This window comes from Oxyura jamaicensis, chromosome 3 (genome assembly GCF_011077185.1).
Source record: "Oxyura jamaicensis isolate SHBP4307 breed ruddy duck chromosome 3, BPBGC_Ojam_1.0, whole genome shotgun sequence".
In the NCBI taxonomy this organism is placed as follows: Eukaryota; Metazoa; Chordata; class Aves; order Anseriformes; family Anatidae; genus Oxyura; species Oxyura jamaicensis.
This window is the reverse complement of record NC_048895.1, coordinates 38,467,894-38,495,753: the sequence shown is the minus strand read 5'-3', so window position 1 is coordinate 38,495,753 and position 27,860 is coordinate 38,467,894. Positions and strand designations below refer to the sequence as shown.

The 27,860-nt window shown below is 37.3% G+C and overlaps 1 protein-coding gene across 10 annotated transcripts in view; it reads left to right on the top strand.

The window, feature by feature from the left end:
- The window catches only part of CHRM3 (cholinergic receptor muscarinic 3), a 274,880-nt gene that overhangs the window by 154,511 nt on the left and 92,509 nt on the right, over positions 1-27,860 (top strand). The gene's annotated exons all lie outside the window — the stretch shown is intronic.

The window sequence follows — 27,860 nt, the reverse complement described above, 5'->3', positions numbered from 1 at the left end:
TACTTAAAGCAAGTGTCACTCATGAACATGATCACATGAAATAGTAGTCTGTGAAAACACTGTGCAGAAAGGAAAACCAAGATGCTGTGTAAACACATCTAAATAAATGTTAGTGAAATAGAAATCAGTAAAATTTTACTGAAAAAAATGACTTTTCAGGTATCTTTTGAAGCGTGTGTTTTATGCCAAGGTAGTACCTTCTCCAAATAGCAGCGAATTATGACTGATTATTATTGTCCATTAAATCTATGCATCTGTCTTTTTGGGACTATTTGGTTTATATGCCTAAAACCCAGCTGACATTCATTAAGAAAGATTTAAAATATCAACAAATCATTTCTCTTCTTCTTATTAGCTAGGGGGAACTCAGAAACGTCAGGGCTACCAATCTATACAACCCCTTTTATTTCTAGCCTTATAATTTTATATTTGGCATTAACAGAGGATCTATTAGCAATTTCTTGGCTATCTGTAATTCCTGAATACAATTGAGACAGTTCTTCCTGAAGAAAATTTGGAGCAAACTGTCCCAATGTCCACAAAGAGCAAAAAGGGTTATATCATCATATGACATTGTATGCTTAAAGTAGATCAATAGTCCACACACGCCACCCTGACTATTTGTCATACATATCAGCAGTTGGAGCTCTACAAATTTAAGCTCAAGCTCAGTAGTAGCCGTTGTTATTAGTTTGCTCAGACCATTTCCCAGTGCAGATAAAGATTTGTTGGAAAGGGTCAATAATTAGTGGGGTATTTGCTTAGGTTTCTTCCTCTTTTGAAAGATAGTGTTAAATTGTAATAGTTCCAATGAGTCTTTCTAGCTATGGCAATTTAAAGAAAAGAGCAAAGCTTGAAAAATTGTCTGTATTCGTCTGAGCTCTGATTTCTGGTGATGCTGCCTGTGGAGTAGTACAATACTTACAGCAGTGTCTGTTATTTATGCTAAAGTTGAAAATCAAGGGAATAAAGCTTCAAAACCTTCAAGACAAAGAAGGTGGATAGCTGCCTTGAAAAAGAGAAATATCTTTAGGACAAAAAAAAAAAAAAAAAAAAAAAAAAAAAGATTTAAATTAGCTAGTATTTTTTTTTAAGAAAAGAAATGAAAAAGAGAAAATGTATTATATTTAACAACCCTTAAAGAAGATAGGACTTCATCTTTTAAAAGTCCTGTGGAGGACTCCTGTATGTTAAGCTACACAGAATTTAATCTGCCTCTGAAAGATGAAAGGATGAGGTAAGCCTACCAGAATTCAAGTCTGTGCTTCCAGGGAGCCTAGGTTTTTCTACCTTAGTGATTACATCTCAAAGCTATTTTCTATGGCTATAAATCTCTCTACATTATTGCTTTAAAGAATTGTGTACAAACTGACTGTATCTCTGTGGGATAGTGAGGAGTGTCCATTATTTCAGCACAGGAGGCAAGAACATTGTAAGTCAGATATTTGAGAAAAACGCAAACAATTTCTGGTTGGCTCCTTTAAGACCAGTCCTTTTTCATTCAGGATACTTGTAGCAGAAATAATCACACAGCTTTGAATTTCTAGTTAAGTTTTGAGTTTAAAGATCCCAAAAGGTAGGGTTATTTATTTCCAAAATACTAGATTTAGAAAGTTCTCTGCAAATTAAGACAAAAGCACCCCTTTCCTTGTCAGTAGTATTTATATATGCATGTATTTATTTGTTTCCACATTTTCCCTCATGACTACAAGTTTAGCATGAATGGAATTCTATTGCTCCACTTTTGTAAGGCTTAATAAGCAATGGTAATAGCAATTCAGAAGAACAGGTGACTGCCTTTTGTTTCCTATAAACTCACTGCTCAGAAAGACTGCACTGTATATTCAGACTTTTGTATAAGTTTTCTTGAAAACAATAGTGTATACAATTAATACAGAAGAAAACATTTTTTTTTTTCTTGAAATTTATGGTGAAATGTAATAACACACTTTCATTGTAGTCAGTCTAAACATTGTAACATTGTCATCATAAACTGACTTTTAAAGTTAACCATGATTAGATACTTCACATATTTTTGCATCAAAAATTGTTATTGAAAATTGATGCTTCTTTTTTTTTTTTTTTTTTTTACTGACTCAGAGGTTTTCACACTAGCATAATATAAATAACTTAAACAGATAGTGACATGATGGATCTAGGAATGAATTGTTCCTGTGAGCTATCTAGATTAATCTATTTTCAGAAGAGTATCAGAAGTTTTCCCACATAAAAGCAGATAGCATCATAAATATTTGGCTTCAGTACTGCTTCTTTTTAATCTCTTTTCAGTGCTCTGGCTAATAGTTAACTATACATGTAGATTTTCATCTGTTCAGTCATCATGTGATTGTTGTCATGGATGGAAAGAACGTGCCAAATAATAGCCAGATGTTTACTTTTCATTAATTAAATATAAACATTTATATAAGAAAATAAAGGAGAGTACAAGTTGATTAATATCTTGTTTTTATAAGACAGATGTAATAGCAGTGTCTTCACTAAGATGATTTGAGGGAGTGAAATTGGGTGCTGGCTTTCTGGAGATATCTAAGGCAGATTAAACTTTCAACGTGATGTTTTAGAAAATTTTTTAAATAGAATAACGTTTCGGAGAGTTTTCTGTCCCAGAATAGCAAACTTAGAGATGTCGGTAATGGCTGCGCACTAAGCTGTAAGTGAGGAATGGGTCGGAGAGGGGAATGATGTGATTTACCAGGTGCTCCCAAGGGCATCTATGTGTAGCGGCACTGCCCTGGAAGAGGATGGGGGAGATGCTACATCCTTCTCTTTGGAGGATGCAGGAAAAGTTATTTTCCTTCTGCTCAGAGAAGGGACAGTTCGACGAGCTTTGTGCCAGTGGAAGGGGCATGAACCTGAGATTTTTCTGCCCCATTTACAGGCAGCCGAGCAGCAGCAGCAGTTATTGCCCTGGGAAAAGCTCTTCCTTCCTTTCTCACCTTTGTGAAGATGTATGAAAACCAGGATGGTCTGGATAGTCCTCCTCATCTATTTTTCATCAGAAACAAACAAAAAAACACAATCAGTCCTTTTATTTGGGCCAACACATCCCTTAGAAAACCACAGACATCTGGCTGACAGAGACTGAACAGGGTTATATGCGTGTTTCAAAAAATGCAACAGACTGAAGGAAGCAGAACATCTGTATGACACTGTTAATCTCAGAATAGTACAGGTGACATTTATCTTCAATTTCTGGTAATAACGGATAGGAAGCATGGATAAACTGTGGGAGATTGCTAGCTCAGATTAGATCTCAGTAGGCAAGAACTTGAGAGCGGAGCTGTCTGAAGGCAAGCACGGCTCTGTTATCTGTGGGTGCCGGTATCAGGGCATCTGTTGCTGCACTTGGCCCTCCACAGAGGTACCTGACAAGTGGGCTGGAGCAGATATGATCTAAGTTTCAATATGATTTTAAAGTAGTTTGACTAATTGCCATAGATGAGTATTTCAGGGAAGAAATGCTACAAAATCAATATGATGGAAATGTGATCTGTGCAAAGCATGACTCCTTACAACAGACTGTGTTATGTTAGCAGTGCAAGCTGGGAGGTGGTACAAGGGGTAAGGTTGCTGAAGCACAAAAATTGCGTAACATGAAATTACAGCTGTTTAATACTGGTTTCATTTCATTGTTCCATTTTACTAGCTGCAAAGGAAATTCTAGTTTAGTGAAAAAAAAATCTTTAGAAACAAAATCTTCAGTTGTAATGCTATGCTCAGAGTCCTTCCTGATCTCTACAGTCAAGATCAATCATTCTAAATGTATAGGGTTTTTTTAGTAAACTATTTCCTGCTATGAGTGCTGAAACAGGAAAACAGTAGAGCATATGGTAAAACTCTTAATCAGGGTTTATTTAGGGACTTTTCTAAATTTGTATCATAATACACACTCTTATCTAGTAATCAATAGTGTTTGCAAACACAAAGCACTTCTTGTTTTATGGTGGCAATGTTGATTGCTTGCCAGATGCTGTTCTTGATAACTTTTAACTCTGTCCTTCCCGTAGATATATTGCAACATTATTTGGATATTAGTTGATTGCTTATCACTTATACAAAGAAACATGTCCAATATTGTGTTCTGTCCTGTTTCCACAATTCTAAAGCAGGATAAGAAATTCTGTGGCAAGGTTGTGCTTGCTCTTTGTTTCTGTGGGAATCCATTTCTCGGTTTCTGGCTAATTTCTAGGAAGTCTTATTCTACTTCCCATGTAATCAGTATCCACGTAGAAATTTCTATTATGCCAAAGAAGTAAAGTCGTATGTTTGTAAAAAGACCAAGTCCCTAGAGGACAACTTGAAATACCACTCCCAGATGGGTCTGTGTGAACAATACATTGCCAAAACATAATCATGTTTAGGGAACTGCCCATTAAGTGATACTTCCATTAGTTCTTATGACATTTTTCTTGTGAAGCTGAAAATATCATTCAGTATTCTTTTCTATTCACTATTGCATGCCATGTGATGCTGAAGTCCCCCCTTTTGTTCTGCATGAAGTTTCCTCTGTAAATTGCTTTCCTTCAAAAACAAAGCTTCTGTCTGTGCCTTCCTAGACAACTCGGGAATTTTTCAGATTGGAGGTAGTCAAAGAGCTTTCGGAAACTAATGAGCAAACATTAACTCTCACTGGGCTCAGCTACTGCTCATGAGCTTGCTGGAGGTGATACTGTGAATGAAGGACAAAATTGCTTACTTTTCACACATTGAGAGGCATCAGAAATCTCCACCCTACTCAAGATTTCTTAGATATCAAAGCAAAATCACTGACATTACAAATGCTGATGTAATCTTACTGTCATTCACATACCCAACTATCAGGTTAAAATCTCTTGGAAAAAGACTTCCTTTGAAAAGGTGGAGAAGAAATACAATATTTGTTAAAGCAAAGAATTAAGCAAGGGATATTTTAAATTTGTCAGTTTTCTCTCTTGTTGCTGATTCTGTTGGAGCAAGCTCACCTGTTAAGTAAGCAAAATGCTAACTCTGGTTTCCAATTTCTTTCAAATTAAATAATATCCTAAAAAAGGATCTTCATAAAAGTTAAATCAACATGATATCATAGCTGTTGTATCTTCTGAATCTTCAAAACATACTTGTTCAGTCTGCAGGCCAAATGACTCTGTTGCTAGCTGTTAGTCCTCAAATTTTGGGGGATTCAGATAGTCAAATTAAGCTCTTTCCAGCTGTCATCTTTCATGCTTTATAAACTGTAGTTGAGGCTCTTTGAACTTGCTGTCAGTCCATTACTTTCTATTCATTGCTACCTTATGATGTCTCCAATTATACTCAGTTATACTTTTTTTTTTTTTTTTTTTTTTTTTTTTCCTACAAGTGCTACCAAAGAAAAACTTACTATAATGTATTTCAGAGATAGCTAAGGCTGCATAATTTTAAATGCTAGGAATCTTTTATGAAAGTACAGAAACTTATTCAGCCTCGGCATGTATACAGAGGATATAAGTAGGAAATTAAATGATTTTAGTTAAATTTAGGCAGTGTAGCTAAGAATAAAGTTGGTGAGTGCATCGCACTATTGTCTGTATGTGAAAATAGGAACAACCTGGTTTCAATGAAATTTTACTTGAGGAGGGAAGCTCTGGTTCGGAAAGCACCAACAGGAGTAATGAAAGGTCAACCTACCTCAGAAAAAAAAGCAGTTGTTTTTTTTCTAACTCACAGTGGGTATAGGAGACAGTTTTTGTTTTATATCATTCAAGCAGAAGGTTTGATTTAATACCTCTGTATTCTCCATTAAAAGCTCCAGACCTTGTATTAGTAGATGGTTTTGTAAAGACAAGTCTGTGTATCCTATTTTTATTTTTTAAAATTATATTATCTTTTCTGTCCTAGTGAAGAACAGAAAAATATAGCAACCATGAACTCTCAAATGTGTTGGGGTATGCAAGGAGGTTTTCCAGTAAGATCTGCCCGGTATGCACTTGAGTTTTTAAAGGTGGTCTCAGTACAGCAAAGACCATTTCACTTCCTTTTCCCAGGTTTCTGACTGAAAGAGTAAACGCAGTGACATCTTTATATAAAAGCTGAGAAAATACCAGAGAATGTAGAGTCACTTCTTACCACATTTGCTGGTATTGCCCTGCTTCTGATTAAGAAATGTGTTGCTAGATCTGTACAATGATTCTTGCTTGTATCCCAGTTTTTGAGACAATCACTATACCAGTCTGCTGTATCCCTCCCTAATCAAAGGTAATTTCGTAGACCCTTTGCAAGGGTTTGGTATGGTATCTTACTGTTGCACCATTTGTGTGTGAGCCATTCTCAGACTTCCCTTACAGACCAAGGGTATTGCACTTGCATAGTGTAGCAAAGCCTTCTAATCTGCCAAATGTTTAGGATCAAACTCTTCAGTTTCTCCAGACATTTTCAGAGGTGGGCTTGCGATAAGCCTGTACTCTTATGCCCGTTCAAAACACCACTATGCCTGTTACACAAAGGAAAGGCATTGGCTGCATTTCAAAGTTAAAACATATTTTAGCATTTCATAGCTTTTCTATTCCTGTTTCCACTTTTCTTATTCATCATTTTAATGCAGATATGCTAGATGGATTAATGTCTATGCACTACAAATGAAGACACCATCAAAAAGATATGTTTTTGTCTGGCTTGATGGTCACTAGACTCTACGTCTGTGGACTTCTGTGAGGAATCTTAACATCATGTTGCGACCCTTGTTTTCTCTTTTTTTTCAGTTCTGGCAGCTACAGAGATGATGGGAAAATACAGTAAATATGATCCATGCTATCTTATTCCCAAGTCAATACCCTTTACATTTTTTTATTATTTTTTAAAATCTAATATACAGTAACCTATCCTAACTTGAGCATTCCTTTTAAAAAAGATAAAAAAAAAAAAAAAAAAAAAAAAAAAGAAAAACAAAAAAAAAAAACACACAGTACAAATAGTAGATGTGTTTAAAAAAAATCAAAGGATGACCAAGAGAAAAAATTGCCTTTTTTTTTTTGTTGTTGTTGTTCATAGAGATAGCTGTATTTTTCAAATGTCATTTTCATAATGTCCCTATCCCTGGGACTGTGAAGAATTTTTCCTCTGACTGTTTTTCTGAGGAGAGCTATTTGAAAGCTGTTGTCAGATTCTATCTTTCTGTGCTTGCAGAGAGATTCTAGGAGAAAGAGGACAGGTCCCAAAAGAAAACATCTCTATTCAACTAGAGCTAAGGCTAGTCACACCAGTGATTAGATTAGCCTGTTTGCAGATTAATTTCCTCCATAATTTTCGGTTGTTTTAGTAGAACATTTAAATTAGAATGTTCATTGTTATAATTTAAATGACTTTCTGATCCATGACAATTATTTTTTTTTCCTGTTTATAATACATTATGCCAACACCTAGCCAAAGAAGCTGAGCCAACAACTGATCTGATGGCAGACTGACTTCAGAGGAGTAGGGACAAAAGTGGGTAACTCTTAGTTTTCTCCTGGCTTATGTTAAACGTGATTTGAAATATTCAAAGGTCAGATACTCCAGGCAGCATCACCTCATCTAGACTTTGCAGAAATTAAGAAGACTCTATCATAAATTATATATTTGATCCAGGTTTTCTTCCAGATCAAACCAGAACCCCAGACTTTAAAACCCCCAGAGAGATTTGGATTCCTAATCTTATGTGGTCTCTGCTATAACTGCCCAACTGCTTTTTGTCCTCTTAGCCATGTGTGAATGGCTGTGGTGAATGGAGTTAAATCCAGCTGGAGGCCAGTCACTAGTGTTGTCCCCTAGGGCTCACTACTGCGGCCAGTTCTCTTCAGTATCTTTATCAAATGACCTGGATGAGCGGATTGAGGGCACCCTCACTAAGTTTGCAGATGATAACAAGTTGGGCAGGAGTGTTGATCTGCTTGAGGGTAGGAAGGCACTGCAGAGGGATCTGGATAGGCAGGACCGATGGTGCCAAGGTTCAACAAGGCCAAGTGCTGGGCCCTGCACTTGAGGCACAACAACCCCATGCAATGCTACAGGCTGTGGGAAGAGTGGCTGGAAAGCTGCCTGGCAGAGACCTGGGGGTATTAGTCAACAGCCAGCTGAATATGAGCCAGCAGTGTGCTCAGGTGGCCAAGAAGGCCAACAGCATCTTGGCTTGTATCAGAAATAGTGTGGCCAGCAGGACCAGGGAAGTGATTGTCCCCCTGTACTTGGCTCTGGTGAGGCCCCACCTCAAGTACTATGTTCAGTTTTGGACCCCTCATCACAAGAAGGACATACAGGCCCTGGAGTGTGTCCAAAGAAGGGCAACAAAGCTGGTGAAGGCTCTAGAGAACATTCTGGTTATGAAGAGTGGCTGAGGGAAATTAGATTGTTTAGCCTAGAGAAAAGGAAGCTCAGGGGAGACTTTAACATGCTGTGCAATTACCTCAAAGGAGGTTGTTGCACGGTGGAGATCAGTCTCTGCTCCCAAGCAACAAGCAATAGGACAAGAGGAAACAGCCTCAAATTGCTCCAGGGAAGGTTTAGGTTGGATATTAGGAAAAAAAAAAACTTCACAGAAAGGATGGTAAAGCATTGGAACAGGCTGCCCAGGGAAGTGGTTGAGTCACCATCCCTAGAGGTATTCAAAAGACATGTAGATGTGGTGCTTAGGGCAGTGCTAGTGTAGTGTGGTGCTTAGTGGCAGCTTTGGCAGTGCAATGTTAATGGTTGGAATTGACGAGGGGTCTTTTCCAACCTGAATGATTCTGTGATTCTACGTACATTTACATTTTGTCTTGGCCCACAGCAACATGACTGGCTGGGGTTCTCATTAATGTCTCTTATTTCCTCAGGAATTAGCTACTTTAATACATGTGAGGGTCTGTACTAAAATATGTGAAGTGGGAAAAACTGTAGTAGGAACCAAGTCTCTGTGTGGTGTTGCAAGTGGGACAGTTAGGATAAACATATGACTCTAAACATGTTCATGATTTTAAATGGCAGTGACCTGTGTTATCAGAAAAAAAAAAAAAAAAAAAAATCTACTTCTCTGTTATATCCGTTAGATGTCCTGGATTATTCCTTTGTTTTGCTGCCAGTCATTATGTAATGTTATTTGTCCTACTTCTTATCAGCATGAAGTGTTTTAATATGTAACATATGTCTGTATTCCACTGCTTTTTTAAAAATTATTTTTTACTAATGAATGGCATTTCCAAATTTGCAGTTATAGCCAGAAATGGGATAGAGTGGAAAGAAATAACTGTAAATGAGACAGTATAACTATCTGTAGGTAGCAGGAGTAATTTATCATATATGGTGGTGATTACAAAAAAAAACTTTGTACACCATAAGACACATAGAAGATTTTTTATAACATTGTGTTTGAGATTATATTTGTCGGCACATTGATTTACTACTCTCAGTGGAACTCAACATAGTTCTCTCTCTTCTAGTTGCCAAATCAAGTTCTAAGAGGACACTGCATTTTAAAAGTATAGACGTGTCTGTCTTTGGTAGAGCTTAAACAGATTTGCAGTGTTTGCATTACCTTTCATAATTTATTTTACTTAGCGCTTTTATGCCATTCACAGTTCTATTTCATGACAGAAATGAATCCTCAGGAGCATCCTGGATGGAATAATTATTTAAAACAAGCAAACAATAAACAAACAAAACCACAATGAATTGCATCCTTGATAAAGCAAAACGTTTAAAAATAAACCATAAACTAGATGGGATTTTGTTTACCATGGAAGTAGCTGTCTACAATTTGCTGCTTTATGTTACTGAGAGATTTCACCTTAATCTGATGCATTAGCCACTGATTATAGCTATAATAACCGTTTTAGTGGTATAGCCACAGCTCTGTAGTGGTAAAAGTTTGTTGTTCGTATTTTGTATGTTTTGAAAACTCTTTTTCAGGCATTTGCCAAATTCCAGAACAGAGCTCAGTTTCCAAGGTTTCTCGGCAGGATTTCAGATCAAATTATAACTGCTTTGGCTATGTCCAATGTGAGATTTTGGAGTAATTGTAGCTTGTATGTGAAACTCAAAAGACACCTTGAGCTCTGAAACTAAACGACACCTTGCTACAAACTGAAATAGTTACAGTTTACACAGATTTAGCATTTTTCATCAACATAAAAAAATACTCAGTGATGCCTAGTACCCTATTACACCACTGCACATTATGTTTTCCTTCTGAATAATTGTCATGCAGGTGACTGTAATTTCCTGCAGTAAAGTTTGTACTGCTGTTGTTATTGAAATATATAGGCAGAATAGGGTTATAAAATTTTGTATGGTTTGTTTGCTTAAATCCACACTTTAAGTACAAATTAGAATAATCTTCTAATCTTCTATAAAATTTCTTAAGAGTAAACTAGGAATTTCAACCTGTAAATAAATTGGCAAAACTTGTTAAAGGTTTCTGTTGTCATTTTACTGCTGTTGCAGTGCAGTTGTGTCTCTGAACATTTTTTTGACAGATCTTTCATGATTTAAATAGAAGGAGAGTAACTTTCCCATTCTGCCACCTATGAACTTCTTAAGAGGGACATAAAGTTCTGCAGCATTGTGAGATCTGGAAGTAGGACAGTGAGGGTTAGAATCTGCTGATACTGCAGGTGAATGAACGATGAAGTGCCTAAAACCAGCTTGCATTGTCAATGGGCTATTGGTGCCCTTGGTATTTAGTCATGTTTTTAGCCTTGTTTCCTTGTACATTTCATTGAATCAATACTTCCCTGCTTGCACTCTTTCTGTGAAGCTCCTTTCAGGAGTGAAAGCCACCCAAGAGACCAATGTGAGAGCCTCAGTGGTACCACTGAGAACAGTGACCTCCTTGGAGCTGCTGTCCTCTTAGTATGCAGTAACTGTTATTTTTAGTAATTACAGTCAGCGTTGTTCCTGCTTAGGTGATGATATGCTTAGGTCTCATCTTTGTTTAGAGATAAATTTGTTCTATTTTGCCAAGTGTCTTGGTTGATAGCATTGACATTCAAGGTAAAGAGAACTAGGGCACTGATTAAAAATACATATGTATATGCATAGTTCATCTCAAAGATTAATTTAAAATTTGTGAGTTACTTATTTTCCCTTCTTAGCTTTCAATTAACAAGTTGAAAAGAGCATGGTGGCATCATGAAAAGGCCTGTAAAACAGCTGTTGCTGTTTTCAAAATAGGATGTGGAGTTTTTATCTACCAGACTATGATAAATTGGTAGCTGTATCTGCACTGTAATCATTCAAGACAATGTGCCTCATATAGACACCTCACAGCTGGCTTAGATTTACTGAATATGGGACAACTGGAGAGTTCAGTTCAAGTTATCAGCCTATGTATCTGCTCAGTGCCTCAGACAAGCTCTACAGCTAGTATGTTAACTACCGCTGAATTTTGTGTTACTGCAGCTGTCGTTAGCCTCCAATATCATCTGCCTAGTCTCATTGCCAATGTAACTATTACAGTTTCTAGAGTGTTAGTTGAACAGGGAATACCAAATGGACTGCTAGCACCATCCTTGCATTGATTTCATGGGGCCTGTTCACTCACCATTTCAACAATGAGTTTTCAGCCAAATGGAATCAGACAGCTATTGCTCAGCTTAAGCATTGGAACAGAAAACAATAATAAAATACTTTTTGCATATCGTGGTTAATCTCAATACTCTGTAATTACTTGTAAAGGTAGGTGTGAGATAAGCGTACCTTAAGAGTCTTTAGTGTGATAACACACTGGGTTCCTTTTAATTTAGAGTAACGTGCTCTATAAGCAATACTGACATCGGCCATATTGGATTTTATATTACGCCAATTACTCTGCAGTGCCTTAATCCATGAAAATATTTGCAGGCTTCTCTTAGGCTTCCTTTGTCTCTAAAAAGTCCAGTCCAGGGAATATACAGCAAGGCCTGATGTTTATCTTTTGTATAATACATCTAAAATGTCAAAGCCATTTTGAGCACAGCCAGAATACATTTTTAATTAGAGTCTGCAACCTCAAACTATAAAATTTGAACCACGTTGTCATCTCTGAGACATCTCAGAGAATATGTCTGAGCTATTCCACTGGGAAGCTTACACCCAGGGTGAGTAGGAGATGGCTCTTCTGGAGTTTTCAAGCTTCAGAGGCTTGATTTTGCCAGCTAATAAACTAAGCAGCAATGACAGAAACAGTGTGCCTGCTAACACAGTTCAGTATTACACTGTGCCAGGAAGTTGCTCTGTGTTGTTATGCATCTCCAGAGACATTTATTTTTCTGCTTTTTGCTCTGTATGAGCATGCTGGATGCTTTACTCTCTGTCTGCTCTGGGCTGCAGTTTGGTACACAGTTTACACAGTTGATGTGTACAAGCTACAGCCTTGCATCTCCACTGCTCCTGCTCAGTACCCTTTAAAAGAAGCTGTCCTTGAGTGATATATATGCAGCATTTTACATAGTCAAATAAGCGAATAATTTCTATGTGAGCTCCCCTCACAATCGTATGGTGTGCTATTGTGAAGCAGAAATTTAATAATAAACTGTGTGCTGAACTCAGCTTCACCATAAGGCGGAATTTGTGTATGGCCCCTTTCAAATTAGAAGAGAATCTATGTTTGATTTTGTTGGCCGTTCATGTTTTGTTTAGTTTTTGGTTTTGTTTAGTTTTTGGAGGTTTGGGGTTATTTTTTAAATGTTCTTGAAGACACTTAACTCTTCAAGATCCATGTTTAGCATGCATGTCATCAAGATGGCCTATTTGTCCACTGCTTCTGTTGATACAACAGCTGTTGATACCAAATAACCTTTCACTTTACAAATTCAGTTTCTGAGGAACATACTTACCCCTTTCACTCTCATTAAATGGGAGTAAAACACTTGTATATTTCTCCCTGGATGCAAATAAGTGGAAACTGTGGTCTTAAAACAAAATTGATACATAAAACAATCATCTCTCTACTGATCTTTCCTGCTCTCCCATCTCAAATTGCAAATTAAAAATTCAATAACCAAGATGTATTTATATGACATTACAACATTTTTAAACCTAAGAAAACAAAAGCTAAACTGCTGTTTTGCTGGTCTTTGATGAATGATAAACTTGGCCTAAACATTGCCTTTGGGGTGTTTCTGTTGTGGATTTTTTGGGGTGGTTGTCTGGTTTTGTTTGTTAGGACTTATTAAGTACTGATATTATATAAACACATCTGCGTTACAGCATTATTTCACTTGTAACTGGAGATCAGCATGAAGCAGGAGGCAGAAAATATCTCTGGGATGAGAACTGCTACCGGGAAGACTCAGGAGTCTGTAGCGGGTGTCAGCAGGTTCAAATCATGCTCCTGCAGGGCAAGGCTGGTACATCACAATGATGCTGAATCCCCACTTCTGCAAGAATCTGGCATGTTTCAGTCCCTTAAATATTGCTCAGAATACCCTGCTGTGGATTAAAAACAGAAATACATAAAGGAAAGTTGACTTTACAAACTTGTGTGGTCTGCTTGCAGAGCTCACAGTCAGAGAGTGTTTCAAGGTACAAAGCAAAGTTGTATTTTTCCTGAATCTTGCATATTGCAGACAATATGTTGAGACCACTTCATAATACATTCTGTGTCATTTACAGTAGGTTCTAATAATTCTAATAATAAGCCATAAGCCTTTTTTTTTTTTTTTAAATCAGTGCAGTGTTTAAAATTGGTGTAAACAGCTACATCTCTTACTTTTGTTTATGTTCATTAATTTTATGTTACTATCACCTATCTTATTTTTTAAATAGAAAGAAAACAGGGAAGGCAAAAAAACAAACAAACAAACAAAAACATTATAATCAACAACCACAAACCTCCTATTTCTATGCTCATACTTAGTACAGAAAATTCATTTTTCTTTCTGCCTGGAAAATTTAGGATATGATTACAGTGAGTATATGCAATAAAAATACTAATCTGTGGTAGATTTCTCAAATAATACTTATGGTTATAAGAAAACCTTACTGCACTGACACTGAACAGGTATTGCTTTATATGGACAAAGAGAAAGACAAAACTTATCTCATTGCATTATATACTGTCCACAATAAGAAAGGTTTAAGAGTCCCTAATCTCAGGATTTATCAAATTATATTTAATGTATTCCAGATGCTACAATTAGTCTTCCCAAAGACCCAAAAGAGTTCCATATTCTCCAAATCCATCTATTCGTCTTCAATTTCTGCTGAATCACTTTGGGTCCTTGTATATATTTTCTGTTTTGTATCTTTTAAGGTAACTTATTCATGAATTATTCAGAGTTAATTCCACCTTTTCATCAGTCACTAGAAGAAAAGCTGTGTAATTATGAGGACCAAATTATTGTCAGGCCAACTATTTTATAATCAGTTGGTAGTTTTAAAGGGCATAACATACAAATAACGTTACATTTTGTGCTACTGCACCAAATAAAATAAATCTAATATATACATATATTTCCTCCCTCACAGCGATTACAATTCAATAAATTGCTGCTTTTGACTTCTAATTTTGACTTTATTCATAATTTTATACAAAAGCATGAGCCCTAAGATTATCAACTGAACCAGCTCTCCTTTGCAGGATGCTGGCTATTGCAAAACTCTATTTTGGGGTGCTGTGTGTACTCCTGAGAGCCCAAACTCTGAACCTAGCTCCTTCTACAGCGTTTAGAAATAAGCTACCATGCCACACAGGATGCAGCTTAGAGCAGCCCCCAGTCTATGGCATACCTTCCTTTCCTGTAGCATCAAACATCGTCATGCGCTCATGGATTTTCTGCTGTAGTCAGTCATTATGTCAGCCTGTGGCACGCGCCATTGTTGGAGGAATAAAATAATCTTTTGCTTGGTGGCTAAAGCATTCAACGAGGTTTAAGGAGAATCAATTGCTCCTGCTCCAGGAGTGTCCCAGCAGCAGGGCTGAAACTCTGGGGCTGCGGCTGCCCCAGCAGTGCTGCCAGCAGTGCCCTCCTTTTCCTAAAACACAACATGCAGCAGTGCCTGCAGAACTAGAGCCTTCAGAGATCAAGGCTCCCCTCCCCTCTGAATGCCCTGTGATTCTCACATTTACATGATCTGTGTTAATCTGCAGCCATTTTGGTGGCTCCTCTGAAAACATGATTCCAGGGCGGGGTGTCAGAGAAAGCCAAAGAGTAGGATCTGTGATACTGCCTCTGTTAACTGGTTTGGGGTTGTTTCTTTGTTGTTGTTTTATTTGATGTTTTTCCTGCCTTAAGGCATAATTTTGAACTAAGTAGCACATACACAAATTTACTGAATTATTTCTAACAGTAGAGGTAGATTTCCTTACACAGGACATACCACAGAGCACAGATGTGTGGTGGTGTGGCACCATTTCTTCTCTACCCTTCAGAAAGAATGAGGCATCTCTGTTCCTGTTAAATCTCATGTGCTGGGGTTGAGTGAACGAATGAAACCCTGGACTGAACGCAGACCTGGGCTTTCATAGAGGGTTGTTAGCATTATTGTTGCATAAATTCCAGTTGCAGACATCAGTTTACACTTGAACGTAGAGTAAAAGTGATGGTACCTACATTGCATGTGACTATGTCACTTGATTCAAAGTATTTATATGTTTCTGGGAAAGTGTTTTATTCTTCAGTCTCTTGGGTTAGGTTTGGAGCCTCACTTGTATATACAAAATCTGTGGGAAAATTTAAATCATCTTCATTTTCTATTTAAAATAAGACTTAGAGCCAAAACAGTATTTCATCACCACTTTTTTTTTTTTTTTTTTTTTGGTTGATAAATATCTGCAGAACTTATAACACTGCATGTTATAAGATTGCTAATACTAAATAGTAAAGATTATAAAAAAAGGTTCTGCACTGACTGACTATTGGCCAGGTTTCCCAGCAGAGACCCTGGGATTATTTTTCTTTTTAATTTTGTGTCTCTGTCAAAGAAGTGATGCGGATTATCTTTTTGCCACTGAGAACTCAATGTTGCATGTGGTTGCTTTATTGTTACAAGAAGTATGCATGCAGGTTTGTATGGTTCCTTGGTACAAGTCCTGACGCGTTGTCATTGGCCAGCAAAGCTTTTTGAGCTGAACATCAGCTTAGCCTTTGATGCATAATAAAAGCAATAGTACCTATATTGGATGCATGTGACTGAGAACTGAGCTAGGTGCTTATCTGGCTGGAATTGTTTGCGGGAGGTCATGATTTCAGTCTTCTGAGAAATCTCAATGTCCAGATCTCCAGTATTCATTGGAGATTTCTGTGTTTTCCTCTGATCCATAGGTATTGATGGAAGTGTTTCTTCGCATCTTTTTTATGGACTATATTTTCATTAAATTCAATAATTCAGTACTGAATATTCAGTAAATTTAAGAAGGGGGGGAGGGGAGGGAGGATGGCAAATGGAGTAGTTTTCTTTTCACACCGAGAACTGTAGTGTCCATCTGGGAGATTAATCACATGAGGAAGAGTTTGGGAACTTTTCCCAGTCCTATAATAATAATTTGAATTAGATTTGCACAAAATTAGACATTTACAAAATTTTTCAAAGCAGACCTCTGGAAGCTTTAAATTTCAAAGTACTCATCTCATTTAGTACGGCACAGAAAAAAATAGTGTTACATTTCTTATGCTAAGTAGAAATAATAGGTGTAACACTATATGTTCATGGCTTGTTCCTCCATTGTGCTTCTGGTCCTGTAATATTTGCCATTTCTCTAGCACGTAGCTATCTGTACATGGTCCCTAGATTAGATCTGAAGTAAGCTGATCTTTATCAAGCCACTAGGTAATTCTTACCACTTCATCTGACAATTTTAATACTGAACCGTGGCAGCTGACCTCTGTGATTCGGGGATTGCTGTATCACTGGCATACCAAAAAATATCTTTCAGCATTCCTTCAGCATGTACCTGTTAAGAGGAAGAGAGGGAAACACTTGCTTTCTGTATATTAAAAACATAGTGAATGTTATGTGCAATTACAGAATGAACAGTCACATGGGCCTGTTGTGACATCGTTTTGATTTTGTGTAGAAAAATTGGCATTGCACTGTACGTCTTAGATCCAGAAGGAAGCCTGTGACAGGTTCTTCCTGAAATCTGTTATATTACAGTGAATGTAATATTTTAGTGGGGCAAAACTATGAATTTCCTGTATGAAAGTTTTTTGTCTATGCAAAACGTTCAGCAACAGCAGTGCTCAGTATGCTTTTATGCAATGCTTTTATTTCAGCTCAAAGACCAGCAGTTTCTCTTTGTGTGCTGAAACAAGGCAGTATTTTTTTTTTTATCATATTTGGTATTGCATGAGGAGTAGATAATCCCCTATTCAAGGAGATAAGCCTGAAAGGGATTTCAGCTGATTGTCTTTAATAAATAAATAAATAAATAAAAATAAAAATAAAAATAAATCTTTTCTCCACCTACTTTCTTTGTTGTAGTTGTTTTGTAGGAGGGGGGCATTCTTTGATTTGTATAGTTTATTGTAGATGTAAAACGGGAGGGTATATTTTCTCCATCATGGTAGATATTCTGGATGGCTGATCTTGCAGTCTGGTGTAAAATACAGCAAGAAAAATTATAAATTCTGATCAAGTCAAAGTCAATCCATTTACTTGTCATAGTTTTGTTCAAAACTACAATGTTTTTGGATTTTGTTTGTTTGACAAAAGCTAGTTGCAAAATTCTAGAATTCTCCTTATTGCTGAGATTTAAAAGTGTTGAAAACCTTGAGTTTTTGCTGCTCTTCAGAGTATCAGATTAATTTAAAAATACATGGGGTGAGCTGTTTAAATGAAATTATAGAAATGTTACTATAGATTAAAGTCTAGGTAATGTACAAAACGTTGTGATATTGTCCAAGTGAAAATGAATGAGTCTTCTGATGCTGGTGTGTAAACCTTTACAATATTCATTAATATGTTTCAAATGCATGCCTGTATATTGACATATATAAACGTAATATTTGATGAAATTCACAGTGGTATAACATAGTTTACATCTATATATATTCTATGTGTTTGTTAAAGAAATGTTCATATGTCCTTTGGAACTGTTTTTCTAAATAATAGGATATTATTATAAAAAATACAACTTTAGCTATATGAATTCTAATATTTAAGCTATTTTATAAGCCTAAATTCAAATCTTCACATAAATGAATTCATACAAGTAACCAAGCAGAGAAAACTGTCATGGTTCACCTAAGAGAGGAAAAATGTGCTTGAAGTTAAAAAAAAAATAAAAAAAAATGCTATTACCATTTTGCTGAGTACATAATACACCCACTTTCCACAGAGCACAGTAGTGTATCAAGCAGAAGAAAGTGGCCATTAATAGAGCAGCAAACTGTTGTTTGGTGCTGTGAATGATAATTACTTTACATGAAAAGCACAAGATAAAACTTGAAACATGTCTGAAAAGGAAGCCCCTGGCATAGTTTTGGTACAGTCATTCCACCAAATTCAGCTGAACTCTAGTTTGCAGCATCGCACACAAACAGGCTTATCTAGATGCATATTACAACGAATTTTTGTGGATATTTTATCAGTAGGAACAAACATCTAACTGTATTTTGTTTCACATCCATTCATAGGATAATAACATCGACTAGCTACCACTGTTTAATTCAGAGCTTTTTGCTAAATGCCATACAGTAATGTAGTAAGTACGGTATTAATGTCTGCAAGGAGAGGTCCACCTGAACCAACACTTTCAGCAAAGCCAAGTACAATTCAAGTATAGCAATAAAGCTTCTTCAGTGGCATTTGATATGACTATGAACCATTCTTATCCTGTGAAAAAAATAACATCCTCTGTAGGAAGCATCTTTTAGTAAGCAAAACCAGCTTGTTAAAAAACTACTCTGACACATATGTATAGACATTGCATCATCCAGGAAATTTACAAAGGCAATCCTTTCTGGTCAAAGACTGAGGTAGCCAGGTGATCAGATGGCTTCTGTGTTAGAGACCTGCTTATCACATGCCTTGCCAAATATTTAAGTCAAGAATAGGTTTCAAAACCTGGCATATAATTTGCATAAATGATTGTTCCTGGGATGTTCCCTCATCAGGAAAAAAGGCATTAGATTCTACAGGACTGAGAACATTTCCTTTTACAGCTTGTAGTTTCCCATCAGCTCTGTAGTCTGGGAAATGCAGAGCATATTATGAGTACTTCAGAGTGTTCACCATAGCCCTCATATTTCATTCTGAAGTCATTAGAGCTTTTAGCTCTTGGACTTTTCTCAGTAGCCTTCTCAAAGGGTAGGTTGGAGAGTGAGTTTTATTTTACCTGAGAGTCGTTTGTTGTGCAGTTGAGCAAGGAGAAAGTGTAGCTGGTGCTGAAATTGCCAGCTCATTACCCCTGAACATGTCAGTGATCATCTTTAGTGCCTGACGGTCTTGATAACAACTGCTGACAGGCTTTGGGTTTGTTCTAAAAGTTTTATTTTAGCATAAATATTCGTAGGTACTTGCTTTTTGAAAATACATCTTCACTTTTCCGTGTTAAGAAGATATGCTATGTTAAGCTGTTGTAAAGATTTTCAGACACCAAATTTTCCTTTCATTTACCTGTGTTACTGCATAGACAGAAATCTCTGGTGAATGCAGACTAAGACAGGCCTTAACAGTAGAAGCGTTACAAGGAACGGTGCATAGTGCCATTTGTGCCAATATGATTTTGTTAGACGAGTAAAACTGAGGAGAGAGAAAGCCAAGTTCACATTGAGCCAGAAATACTAATACTTAAGGTTCTATACACTGCATATCAAAAGAATAAATGATTTTGCATATGAAGAGCACTGCGCAATTGTAGTTTTTAGAACTCCCACTTACCTGAGTAGTGCTTTTCCATTCATCCAACAGAAAGACTTAATGTTTCAAGTACTGGTATCAGAGAGAAGATGAATAAAGATAGTTCTGCAGGGTATTTCATTTGAGGAAGATAAAAAGGAAGCAACAATGCTTGTTTGTTTGTTTTCCTCATTAGATGTATGCCAATGAAATTGCATTACTGGAATAATCTGTTTTAAAAACAAAACGTAAGTGCAATTCCTTTACCACCCTATCCACCAAGGGATTGATCTGTTTTTGTCCTCCACAAGTTGAGCGAGATACCTGCTGTCAAGTCAGCTGAATGATAGGCGAGTCCAACCACTCTACTCCAAAAACAGCACCCACCCTCCACCTGGATGCATATGCTCATGCAATAAGCTGGTCAGGAAATGCAAATTTTAATCAATCCTCCCTCCCTCCCCCCTGAATGATTTATGGTGTGCATTCTTTACAATTAAAAAGAATGGTAATGGTGAAGCACAATTCAGAGGCTCTTTATCATATTGCCTCTGATTTATAATATTACCATCCAAAATTATAGCCTTAGGATTTCTTGCAAAGATCTGATCATTTTCAGCAAAAGAATTTGTAGTTGTGCCAATAGCCTGCCCACCCTGTTCACCAGAACCTCTAGATGTTTCCATGTCTGAGCCAAGATTTCAAAGGAAGATCAAACGGGGAAGGAATAGAATTGCTGTCTCTGTAGAATATGACTAAGAAGGCTCTTCCAGATCATATATTGTTATTAAAATACATAGAAAATAAAATTTCCTATTGCTTCTGAGTTCATGGGCTGTGGACATGGTGCAGTACCACAACACTGAGGTACCGCATCTCCACTCGTTTGTTCTTCTACTCGCAAGGAAGCCTGTGAGTGTGCAGTTTTACAGAAGCTGCTTTTACTAGATATTCCCCCAACTTGCATTACAAAACAATTCCTCTTCAATGGTAATGATTTTGGCTCTGAGTATGTACTCGGTCTGCACTGTTTTTCTGATCCCTCTCTGAAGTTTGTCTCACTGATTACTTCTCACAGCTTAATATTCATGCTAATTAGGTGATAATTTAATAATTGATTTCTAGGTGTTTGCTAATTAAATAAAGTTAATCATGAATGCACACTTGTAATTTTATCTGATTTCAAAGAGTGTTATCGGACGTAAGGAATGATTCAATGTACGTGCATAATTTTCTTGAAAACCATGTATAAAAGCTTTTCAGATTTCTTGACATGCTGTAGATTTATCTACTTGTGCTAAAAATGCAGCCAGGATCTGAACAGAGAGAAGCTCCTATTTAATCTAGTGAAAATCCTACCTTCATCGCTAAAAGCTAAGGAGTGGGAATCCTCAGACCTGAATTGCCTTCCAGGCTTTTTTCTGAGGGGCCTTGTCCAAATTTCCAGGAGTATCAAGTACTTTTGAGCTCTGACATAAGTGCAACAACACATCATCAGTAGGGTAAAACTACCTTCTCTCACAACAGCCTAATCCCAGCACACGTTCCCCATTAGTGGGTGAAGAATCCAACACTTGGTGAATTCTGCCATACAATGGAAGTAAGAGACGACATTGAAGGATCAAAAAGCAATGCCGCTATAAACCCAGTCAGATCTGGGCTGTTCAAAATCTGTCAGCATCTGCCTTCATGCTTAAATTTCTGTATATGTATTTATTCTTCATTCTCAGTTTATCTTGTAGGTGTAAACCATTGGAGAGTTTTAGTCAAATGTCATCTGATAAGAAGTCAGCAAACAGAACCAAGATCGATGTCTTTGTTGTCCATATGCCATTGAATTTGAACTCTGTTTATGTGGGATCTATACCGTCATATTTGCACCTAATTCTTATGTGCATTATTGCTAGTGCAATTATAGGTCAGGTTTGATTAACAACTTTCTTCATGGCTTTTAATCTCTCCTAGACTTTTGAATTCATTTGAGAACAGGCATTAAATAGGTTTGGAAGTGGAAAATAGAAATCATCTTAGTGTAAAGAAATGTGGGCTTTGCAGTTCCACCATGGACATGGCTGTGAACAGTAGTGATGAAGTGGAGAGCTGTGAACGGAAGGAGGCGTGAGCTGGTGAAAGTGCAGCGCCGCAGCTGGGGAGGTCACCTTGTTATCTCATGACCTGCAGAAAATGGAAAGCCACTGCTGTAAGGGAAATAAATGGATAAGGAGGTTCACTTTTACTTCTCGCCTCTAAAACAGTTTGGCAGACAGCCAGACATGAGTGTAACCTGGGAAGACGCTTGCATGCAACTGAGCAGCTGCAGATGAGTTTCTCACATGTAAAGAGGGTCTGAAGTAAATTTAGCACCTTTGCTACACTGTCACCACCTTTGCTGTACGTCCTGCTTCCCTCACCCCTGACCACATAGTGCCTAAGTGCTGATCTTTCCAGCCAGGAACAGTCGTGAAGTGTTGGTATTTCATCCGGAGCTGGAGTGTGCTAAAGTGCTTCAGAGAGCTCAGCTCAAGCAACGGCAGAGTTGCTTTGCTGAGAAGTAACATACAAGTTCATAGGCCTGTTTGTTTTTGAGAGTGTTTTTTTGTTGGTTGTTGTTGTTCATTATAGCTCTTAGTAACCTATCAATAGGTTTGTTCATCTGTTTGCACTACTTACATGCTCTGATCCCAGCCCTGCCCTGGCACTGTGTGGGACCGTAGCCAGGAGCTCTTGCAGGACAGGAGTCAGGGTTAGCGATCGTCTCAGGCTTGTACCAGCTTTTGTGTTGTGGAGGTGCTTTGGCTTCATGGGTGAGTAACAACATGATAGGAATGGTATATAGGCTGTACGTATAGAGCAGGTCAAAGGAGCAGGAGGGCAACCTGTGAGCGTAATCCCGCAAAATGGTCATGCGTGGCTGCCCATAGCTAAACTATTGTAAAGACCCTGAGCTGCTTCTCCAGCAGGTTTGTTCAGATGTCTATCTCCAGTAAATTTTCACTAAATAGATCTAAGCAATGGCTCAAGGAGCAGAGAGGTGAAGGATAGGAGTTTTTCTGAATTAATTGGTGCTACATTTCTGTGATGAGTTGCTCTGTGCCAGTTTGGTGATGCAAAACAGCCATAAAGCTGGTTTAACAACATGGTTTTGCTAAATTTACAGCTTCACCATAAGCTGTACAAAACAACTGGAGCTTACTGATTAGTCAGTCTTGTTTATTTAATTGTGCTTTGCTTACTTGAGCTTAACTGTCTACAGCAACATTATTAATGATTAAAACTTGAGAAACATTCATCTTTGTTCATAGAAGAAGCAGAAATAATTTGGGAAAAAAAAAAAAAAAAGATGTTTTCCTTTGATCTTCATCAACTTTTTCAATTAAACTGCATCTGAATTTTAAATCTCCTGGGAGTCATTCCTCATTATCTTTTCTCAGGATTGTTTGTCTGTGTCATCTCCCCAGAGCTGATCTCCCCAGGGCCAAGAGTCACTTTACATATTATTTAAATATGAGACAATAAAGAACAAATGCATTCAACAAATAGAAAGGAAGAATATACAATAAAAGTAAAGTAATGGCAATGTGCAGTTATAATTACTGTATTATCCTCCTTTATATCTCTGCTTTGCCTCAGCTATCCTACAGCATACTTTTTCATGCATACATTGTACTTAACTGTAACTTAAATACATCTTGGACCAGTTCTTCAGCAAACAGACTCTGCTGATGACGGAGAAATTGGAGGTTGATAGTGTGTGTCTGTTGTTAGACCTGACAAATACTTTGGACTGTTTCCCATTGAACTCAAAGATGGTTTTAGCCATTTAAATTGTGAAAATGAAATCTTAGTGTGATAAAAATTATCCACTGAATTTCTTAGCAGCACCTTAGCAAGTGTAAACTTTTTCTTGGGCTGAAGAGTTTAGAGTTTGGCATTTTCCTTTTTTTTTTTTTTTCCTTTTTTTTTTTTTTTTTACATTTATTGCTCCATTACTTCTTAAAGTGACATGTGAGTGACAGGTAAATCTAGAATCTCTCTCTTTTTTATTGCATTTGATTAGAAGTTTGCTAAAGGAGTAGCTTTACAAGCTAGAAGTTGAAAAATGGGCTCAGCATTTTTGTTTTCAAGTGGAGAGACTTTCTACCACCTGACAGCTTAAGGGTTTAATGTGTATTCATCTTGTCAACCAGCTCTAAAGGAAATACTTCTAAACACCTAAAACTGAAATGCAATGAATTTTAGAAAATACAATTTCTCTTAATAGGTCAAGTATTTTTCCCCTACTGGTGGCTTCAACATCCTGATGAAATTCAAGGTCTATATTTTCCATTTCTTACACACCTTCCAGCCAGAGCCAGTCTCCCTTTATTGTAACAAAAGGCTCTACAGAGATTATCCTTCAGTGTTATGAGTCATTTTCCCATCCACCAAAGTGAACTCAACATGGACCTATCTCTCAAGGTCTGCCTGTAAAACATAGCCACTGGATGAGGGGCTCTTGTATGGTGGATGCTTCACTCTAAGCCATTGCACTCCTTGCACAATGCACAGAATGATTGATAGACAGTGTTTGCAGGGGGAGCAAAGTAGAAGTCACGTAGATCAAAAAAGCCATATATTCTACATCAGAAATCACATGACACTGATTTTCTTCAAAATTACTAAATAAAGTTATGCACTGTTTATTTACCTGCAGATTTTCAAATGTGATTTTAAGTGAAATACAGCTTATTCATATTGAAAATATATTGAACTTAAGCAGAAATTTTGATGTCATGGCTTTTGATGTCTGTGGTTATCCACTTAGTTATTAAGAGCAAATTCTAATGGGAAATAAGCCCCTTATTACATTCTGACACTGAAAACAATAATTCTGTTCCTTCATTAAGCAGGTACCAATAAGTTATATTTCCCATCTGAAATATTTTTCCTAAGTCATCTTGTTACAAACATCTGAAATAGATCCTGGTTTATTTTAAACTTCTAGCAAATAAACACATCTGGAGAAACTTCTTTTTAACACCCTTTTTTAATCTTGTTCTACTTAGATTGCTATTAAATTTAGTGTTAAAGAATGCCATTATTATCCATTAGAGGAAAGGCACCATCTATGAATTTAGAAGAAGTCATTCAAATTTTAGAATGTGTGTATATATTGCTATCTTGCAATTCCATGACATTGTCTGTAAAGGCAGTGTGGTCATTTTGTAATAGAGTGTATCAGTATGTACTTATGGACACAAAAGTATTTCCATGTAGTACAAAAGTTCAGCTCAGTTTAGCTTGCTTTATAAGCAACAGAATTCTCATTTGCTTAAAGAAAAGTAAGGATGCTCTATAGCTATCCAGCATGGTTTTTGCTATTTATTTATTTGAAGCCAGAGTGTCACCTTTCATTTTGCTTTTCTATTATCCCCTTGGTGAACCTGCCTTGCCTTTGGATTCCTAGCATGAACCTTCTCTCTTGTGTGCATCCCCAAGGACGGCTGGGTTGTGGCTCAGCTCCAGCAGTGCTGCTCCTGGCTCCCAGCTCTGCCCCCGCAGGACCTCAGCCTTTTGGTGCCTGTCACCGGCATGCTTTGGGGAACTCTGCGTGCACACCAGCCAGCGAGCCTGCTGCACTACCACGGACATCTGGCAGGGAAAGACAGGTCTCATGACTGCTTCCAAGGCTGGCTTGGTGGAACTGGCTTTTAAACAGAGTGCTCTAGCCAGAGGACTGTTGACACAAAACCTTCCAGGTTTGCTTTAGGGCCAGGTTTGCATGTGCAGTGGAGTTTTTTAAGCAGATTTGTTCGATAAGGTTGCAGTTTGTAGGTGCATAAAGCACCTGCTCATTAACAGGTCCTGCTTTCCTTTACTTTAAAGCAGCTGGCTTGCTTGGCAGACCCATGCTGCTGGGTGGCCACATAGGCACCTGCCTCCTCCAGCGCTTTTACCTGAGCTGTCAAAACACATTGCAATCTGGTGTGCATTCAGCAGCTCTTGAACACATGCTGAATTGGCACAAAACTGCTCTGGTGTTTCCCTTCTCCGTGTGAGGTATAAAGCACCCAGTGCTGCAAAGTCAAATCCAAGCTCCTTACTCGTGCAGGGAGCTCTTCTGATCAGCTGAGGCACTACACAGAGCTCGTTGGTTCTTACTGAGCAGAGATGCTATGGGAGCAGCAGCTTGTTTCTTTTATTTTATTTATTTGCAGTTCCCCAGGAGCCTGCTCCAAAACCTGGTGAAGGCCCTCGGAGGCTCCCAGAGCTTAGGCTGAAGCAAAATAGGCAGTATCTTATTTTCTGTTCTGGGGGAATGAGTACCAAAATGCACCTTTCAGAAGGATAACAAGGAGTTGAAAAGTTGCCTTATTTCTCGTGTATGACCCTTTAAACTTTCTGTTACCGTGAAGTGTGTACAGTTCCTTAGGTAAATCTGAAGAGTTTTTTTTTTTTTTTTTTTTTTTTTTTTCTTCACTGTTTATTATAGGGCTTATGCTGTAATATATAAAGAGGCTTTGGTGGTTACTTCAGTCTGTGGCTCTGCATTGACAGGATCATAATCATTTTATTTCTTATATGGAGTTGCAGTAATAGCAGGTGTTACCAGACTTAAGGTCTCTAGAAGTACAGAAGCATTAGTAAATATACATGCAGCTCCATGCATTACATAATAGAGTTGAAACAACCTTATAAAATGAATATGTGCTATTTTCTGTGAAAACGTGCTTCCTTTTTTTTAAAAAAAAAAAAATCCTTGATATGAGTTTTATTGAAGAGTTTGAGTCCAAGAACAGTCTTTGAACACAGCTATAATTGCTTATGAATATTCTGATTATGAGGAAGGCAGCGGTAAATCATCTTGTCTTCACAGAGAAAGAGTACAGTTATGTGATGAAGACTGTGGGTGGGTAATCAGGACTGTAGAAGCTGAAATACTCTGCTTTGCCATTGACTTTCTCTCCGACTTTCATCATTCTTTATTACTTTTCTTGCTTCAGTTCTTCCAAATATGTTGATAACAGAAACAGTCAGCTTAGAGTTATACTTAATATTTGCAAAATGCTTTTAAGCTCTTAGCAGAAAAATGCAAAGATAAAATTAATTTATTAACTTGCTAATTATTAATTTTCTTCATTTTCTTGTGATTTTCTAAAATGAAAAGGAATTTTTTTTTTTCAATAGGTTCTTAGACATTTGAATGGTCTTATGCAGATGCTGACACAACAAAAAGTAATTTAGCTTTTTATTATTATTAAGTTCTGGAACCTTTCTTCTAATACCTCATTTTGATTACGATTAAACTAAGAGTCAGCTTAGTTCAATCATTTATTGCCTTCAACAGAGTGTTCAATAACATCTAATTTAGAACAGCAGAAATTTATTGGACTTTCAGTAAATTATTCAAAAAGGATTACATTCTCTGTAACCAAAGGAATTTTGTTTTCAGTCTTTGGCAATAGCCTCTTTGCTTCCCTCAATTAATATGATTGGATGTACCTTTTTTTTTTTTTTTTCAGTAGTATATTTTCAGCTGGATTTTGCAGTTCTTTTAATTATTTATAAAGTTTCAAATGGAAACACAGAACCTAAGTAGTGTTGAGAAGATAAAAAACATACATAATATCCACAGTATACACAGTGCAACTACATAGAAGTCAGGTGGAGCTTGAAATGCAATTGGGAAATACATTTTTTTTTCCCCTTTTTACTATTTCATTTTTTACATAGGTGGCATGATAGTGACAAGTTCAGGAGAGGAATGACCAAACAGCAATAACTGCTGTTTGTACCACTTGACTGGAATATTCTGACACAGAAGAATGACAAGGGAAGGCGGCCGAGCCCTGCACTGCTAACACAGCTCTGTGGCAGTGACCCCAGTGCAGAACCTGAACTCCTGGCTCCAAAGAAGCAGACACTTTTGAAATTTGGGTTCTTCATGTCTTTCCATCTTATTTTTATAATTTATAATTCTTTTTATAATCGCTAGATCGATGCAATCAGTATTGCCTTGATACATTTTCTAAGACAGGTTTTTATGCAATGCCACACAGATTAATACAGTAGCTTCCAGTCCTGAAACTATTCTGTGTTAAGATATGGAGCTTGTTTGGTATTCCTAAGAGTAA